Genomic DNA, 6650 nt, shown 5'->3' on the forward strand with positions numbered 1-6650 from the left:
ATTTAAATATATGCATGGTGTAAAGATACATAAACTACCACAAAACCGTTCATCTACTAATACGTTCAGAATATAAAATAAAATAAAATAATCTAATAATCTGAAGCTGCATTAACAGCTAGGTGCCTCGCTTTGTGAGAAGTGATAGATGGATTCTGCAAATATGCTAGCAATAGCTATATTTTGTTTTTGATAGAGAATATAGGGTTTCCAAAGGGGAAGGGGAATAGTAGGGTTTGGGGATGAAACAATGTGAAAATCAAGATTTGGGTTGCTGTGAACGGCGATGTGAACAGTAACCACGAATAGTAAAATTAAAGAAAAGATAAATTCCAGGCTTCACACCTAGACTTCCTAAGCATCACACCTGAGGTTCATTGGTGTCACACCTCAGAGAAGGTTGCATCACACAAACCATAAGAAAGCTTTATAGCTAGTAAATTCTAAATATATTCATCATCTCAACAGAAAGCATTACAACTCTTTAAATAAAAGCCTAATACCTATTCCTAGTTGAACTAGGATTTCTTAAAAAAACACTAATATGATTGGACTACATATTCCTAGTTGAACTAGGATCTCTTTTTTTTTTTGTGTTTTTGATAAGTAATAAGACTTTTATTCAACAAGAAAAATGCAAACAGCCATTACACGTGTTCATGATGGTGAACGGAAAAAACAGCAAACAGAATCAACTGAAAACAGAATAAGAGAAGCAACTTAAGTGGCACTACTAAGGGTAGAAAAGAACTCCAAAGCAGAAGAACAGTTTGAATAACCCCAGCACTTAGCCCATTCAAAAAGAGTATTTTGGTTGAGCGCATGTAACTGATCAAGCATTCTCTCCAGACCCTCAAAAGAGCGTCGGTCTCTTTCCAACCAAGCAACCCACATCAAACAACCAGGAACCATATTCCATACGTCTGAAGCATATTTTCCCAACCAATTACTCCAACAAGACACCAAACTCACCACAAAACCTGGCATGACCCATTGAATCCCAAAAGCTTGTAACATTTGTACCCACAAAGCATAAGCTGCCGGATAGTGAATAAGAAGATGGTCCACAGATTCCGCAGAACAATGGCACATATAGCACCTATTCGCCAAATGGAGGCCCCGAATATTATCCAAGGTAAGGATCCGGCCATGTGCTGCAGTCCACAAGAAGAAAGCCACCCTCTTAGGCACCTTGAAATCCAAATCCCCTTCCATGGGAAGTAGGAAGGAGTACCCTTGATCTTATGATAGAAGGACCGAGTATCAAACTTACCATTCCTATTAAGACACTAAAGGGGTCTATCCCACCCAAAGCCTCGTGGGATCTGAGACTGAATGAGTTCTAGGAAAGAGAAAGCAGCCTCAAATTCCCTCTCATGGAAATTCTTATAAAATCTCACATCCCAAAATCTACAACTCCCATCCTCCTAATGATCCAACAAGTCAGAAATACAAGCTTCCTTGTCACTAGAACACGCAAATAACTGAGGATAGAGTATTTTAAGAGAGAAATCCCCAACCCACCTATCATGCCAAAAACGACTACGGGAACCATCACCCACCACAAAGGCTAAGTGTTTTGAGAACCTCTCCCAACCGACATTAATACCATGCCAAAGGCCACAACCGTGTGCCCTTCTACAATCTTTAGTATTCCACCCCCCCTTGATCCTCGCCATATTTGGTGGCAATAACCCTCCGCCAAAGACTAGTTCCTTCTTGGCCAAACCTCCATAACCATTTCCCTAATAGAGCTTGGTTGAAGTGACCTAACTTCCTAACCCCCAAGCCACTCATCTCTAGAGGTGAATACACCTTCTCCCAAGCCACCAAAGAATGTTTAAAACACTCCTCCGAAGACCCCCACAAGAATTTCCTCTGAATACTCTCCAGTCTGTCAGCCACAGCTACAGGGATGGTAAGTAAGGATAGATAATATGTGGGAAGACTAGAGAGGGTACTCTTCAAGAGAGTAAGCCTACCACCCTTAGACAATTATAGACGCTTCCACCTAGCCAGCTTCTTCTCCATCTTCTCCAAAATGGGGTTCCAAATGGATGTAGTCTTGTACGAGGTGCCCAAAGGCATGCCCAAATATTTCATGGGCAGGCTACCCACCCTACAACTAAGAATATTAGTCAAAGCATCAATATTACCAACCTCCCCCACCGGAACAATCTCACTCTTTCCCACATTGACCTTTAAACCAGTAAAGGCTTGGAAGCAAGACAAAGCCAATCTAATAGCCAACAACTAATCTCTAGAAGCATCACAAAACAGAATAGTATCAACTGCAAAAAGCAGATGAGATATGCAAACCCCGACAGAGTTCACTGGTCCCACATGAAAGCCACGAAGCAGACCACCATCCTCGGTTTTCTTAAGGATCCGAGATAAAACTTCCATAACCAAGAGGAAAAGAAGGGGGGACAGAGGATCTCCTTGTCTCAATCCACGAGAGCTTCCAAAAAAGCCTGCCAGGGAACCATTCACAAGAGCTGAGAAGCGAACAGTAGAAATGCATGCCTTAATCCGCTCCCTACACTTCAACCCAAAGCCCATCCTATTCAACAAATAAAGCAAGGCATCCCAATTAACATGATCGTAAGCTTTTTCAATATCCAACTTACAAACTACACCCGAGGAATGACACTTCAATCTACTGTCCAGGCACTCATTCGCAATTAACACTGAGCCCAAAATTTGTCTTTCACCAACAAAGGAATTTTGGGTCTCCGAGATCAAGCTGTCTAAAACCACCCTTAACCTATTCGCCAACACCTTAAATAGCAACTTGTAAACACTGCCCACCAAACTAATAGGCCGAAAATCCTTAATATTGACAGCATCAGATTTCTTGGAAATAAGAGTGAAGAAAGAAGCATTAAGAGACCTTTCAAAAACTGAATACCTATGAAAATGCTTGAAAACAGCCATCACATCATCCTCCACCACCCTCCAACATTTATGAAAAAATGCCATGGTGAACCCATCCAGGCCAGGGGCTTTATCCCCCTCCATCTTTGCCAGCGCTTAGGATACTTCTTCTTGCGAGAAGTCCCACTCAAGGGGCAACCTATCATCCTCCCCAATACTAACAAAATCCAACCCATCCACAATTGGACGCCACGTGTCCGTTTCTGTATAAAGTTCCTGATAAAATTGGGCCACCTAAGCCCGCACAGCATGTTCATCCTCATATAATACCCCATCCACCTCAACACTACTAACATGATTAGCTCTTCTATGAGAATTTGCTAATCTATGAAAGAAGCGTGTATTGTTATCACCTTCCTTCACATACAGAGTTTGGGACTTTTGTCTCCAGAAAGTCTCTTCCATGGAAGCTAAAACTTCAATCTCACCTTTAACCTGAGTACGGCAAGCTTGATCCTCATGCGAAAGGCCCAAAATATCTTCCTTGGCATCCAAACCCAGTAATTCAGACAGCAAACTCTTCTTCTTAAAAGCCAAATCACCAAAAACCTCATTATTCCACCTTTTTAGGTCTTCTTTAAGAGCCTTTAATTTCCAAGCCAAAACAAAGCTAGGTGATCCCATAAAGCAATACCTGATCCACCACTGTTGAACCTTCTCAACAAAACCCTCCACCTTTAACCACATGTTCTCAAACTTAAAAGCACCGCACCCCCTCCCCACAACACCAAATTCCACCAAAATCGAACAATGATCAGAAATAACCCAAGGAAGCACCCCTAAAAAGAAGACTAACAGAAAACAGACCAACCGACACATCAATTTTCTCGACCACCCGCTTATCCCAAATCAGCAGAATCCCCTCAAATGATTGAACCGCATCCAAAACAGCCCAATCATTGAAAGGACTACCCAATAAGCTTCGCAAGACAGCAGAGTTTACCGAAGAAAGCTTAGTTTCCTAGAGACAAATAATATCACACCTCCATTCCTTAAGAAGATTCTTACACGCCTCTCTCTTTCGGGGATTATTCAACCCCCTAACAAGACTGGACTTGGACTTCTTACGCTTTTACTACTAAGCCCAACTAAATAACCAAACTTAAATAAAACCCAAAAAAGATCTAATGGATTGTTAGCACAACCAATTCCAGAATATTATAAAATTGCAAAATTGCCCTTGATACATAAAATCAAATAAATCTGTTTTCCCATTGCCTCTTGCATCACCTTGCTAGTAATAGCTACAAGTTTCAAACAACTAGAACATGTCGTCAAGACTCAAAAATAAAAATGCTAGTGTTAGCAAGACACCAAAGCTATACAATACAAAATGTAACTAGGAACATTATTTGTCCCAAAAAAAATTTAAAAATAAATAAATAAAAGAACTCTTCAAAAGACTATCTAGTATCTACAGAATTAACTTCAATGATTTCCCATGTAAGCAACAAAAAATAAGAGCATAAATTCTCCACATAGACAAGGATGATAGAAAAACAAAAAGAAATAACCATAAAAGAAAGGTACACAAATTTTAAATTTATAATGGATATTGACCTTCATAACTATGGGGTATAAGACACCCCCCCCCCCCCACTTTTTTTTCTCCTCTCACTTTCAACAGGAAGAAACCAGTAACACAACCATACCAATTTTAAACAATGACCCAAGTTACCTAACCCAGCCAGCCTTGAGGCAGCCAAAGGACTAGACGTCCCCCCATTCCCCCTCTTATTCATAGGTAAGGGATTACCAATTGATTCAAAGATCATTAGCATAATTTTGTGGAATAAGCTATATTAAACACAAATTTAGTTTTTGTTTAAAACAGTAAGAGGAGCATGTTATATATTAATAGAAGAATTGAACCTTAAATACTTGGACATACCTGTGAGAGTATCTGATTAAGAACATGAGAAACCACCACATCCACAGGCTGAATGTCAGCCATTGCAGCACCAGGTTCACCATGCTGTAAATAAATGCGTGTTTAGTGTTATAATTATGGTTAAATAATTAAATTCATCATTTCTTAACAACTTAAGCTTTTGGGACAATGTAATTCATCCTAGTATCAAAATAGGAGATCCTGAGTTCAATCCTTGTCTCCAATCTACCTCCCATTTAAAAAGTTAAAATACTTTTTAAGACGGAGTTTGGGCCCACACAATAGGGGAAATGTTAGAATTATGGTTAAAAGATTAAATTCATCATCTTCACATAACTTAAGATTTTGAGACAATTAGTAATTTATCATTAAGTACAACTAATATGCTTTTTTTTTTTATATGTAAGAAAGATTTTATTGAAAAGACTATGCATGCCTAATATGTAAATATGAAACAAGAAATATAATTATTTTGGAAGCCGAAAAAGAACCAAGCAATTGATGGAGAATACCAGTAAATGTTAGCCAGATTAAAAGGTGCATACATCAAAAAGAATCAACTAAGCATATGTTCAGCAGAGAATGAACTCCAGCTTATTTTAAATTAAACTAGAAATTTATAATTTTGAAACCTAAATGAAGACTTCAATTCTTATCTCAAAGATAAGTTTATGCACCCAAACTCACTTACAATTCCAAGCCCGAGTTCCATTTTTCCAGGACCCAAACGATCTGATGTAACCTGTCCAGGCAGTGTGCAAACAGATAGCGCAACACCCATTGTTCCAACCATTTCTGATGCACATTTTGCTTCTGCAGCAACATCAGCAAGTGAAAGGCCAGCAGCAGCAGCAGCTCCAGCAACCTGTCTTTCCCAAAGAGTAAGAATTTGTAGGACTAATTAAGTGGGGAAAAACTTTTAAAAATTACCTAACGATTTTACTTACCGATAAAAAAAAAATAACCTGGTGATTCTATTGTTAATTAAATATAACAAGCCATGACTCCAAAGGGGGAAAAAGCATACTAGAAGAATCTCATTGAAAACTTTGACATAATAATTTATTTTAGCTTTTTCTTTTCTTTTCTTTTCATTTTCCTGTTTGATACAATGAACTTATAAACCAGAATCTGAATGTATGATCTATGATCAAGAAAGATTCATACTCTTCATGAATAGCCTTATTCATAATTTTTCACCCAGTGAACACATACATTAAAATAACTATTGAAAAATATTCAAAAAGAATCTTACTGCGGAAAAAATTAATATGACAAGGAAAGAGCACACTAAAGAATAGAAAATTTTCTATATGAAGTATCCAGAAAAAGGATATATATATATATATATATAGAGAGAGAGAGAGAGAGGGAAAAAGAGCAAGGAGTCTATTCTCTTTGTCCACACAAATGGACATGCCACCAATCTCCTTTGTGTTATGTGCTTTGGGAGAGAGAGTGAACCTTATGAACAAGAATAGTCCCAGCCAATCCTCTTCGTCCAGCTATGCCTCGAGGTGGAGGTAAAGCACAATCATCCCCAACAATCACGGTCTACAAGGTGCAAGAAAAGAAATTTTATTACACTTTTTTTGTTTGGGGGGATCTAAACATATATAAGATGATTTGAATTCAAAAATTAAATGAAAACAATACCTCCACTTTATAACCTTCAGATTTTGCTTGCTCAGCAGCCAAACCAAAATTTAAACGATCACCAGTATAATTCTGTCAATAACAGATCACTACACCATGAATCAAGACACAAAAATAAAACGACTCCTATTAATCAAACCATTCTATTCAAGTTAACCACATTCAC

General features: G+C 38.3%; 1 protein-coding gene and 1 non-coding gene across 2 annotated transcripts in view; both read right to left on the reverse strand.

Annotated features, from left to right (window-relative positions):
* LOC112019625 (putative 3,4-dihydroxy-2-butanone kinase) overlaps positions 1-6650 on the reverse strand; it is a 32581-nt gene that overhangs the window by 17364 nt on the left and 8567 nt on the right. The window lies entirely within an intron of this gene.
* LOC111989612 (uncharacterized) lies at positions 4828-5553 on the reverse strand. Its single transcript, XR_010623820.1, has 2 exons — positions 5520-5553; positions 4828-4912 (listed from the first exon to the last, which is right to left on the reverse strand). It is a non-coding gene; the product is annotated as an uncharacterized LOC111989612 (transcript).

The sequence above is a fragment of the Quercus suber genome, unplaced genomic scaffold (genome assembly GCF_002906115.3).
Source record: "Quercus suber isolate HL8 unplaced genomic scaffold, Cork oak 2.0 scaffold_369, whole genome shotgun sequence".
In the NCBI taxonomy this organism is placed as follows: domain Eukaryota; kingdom Viridiplantae; phylum Streptophyta; class Magnoliopsida; order Fagales; family Fagaceae; genus Quercus; species Quercus suber.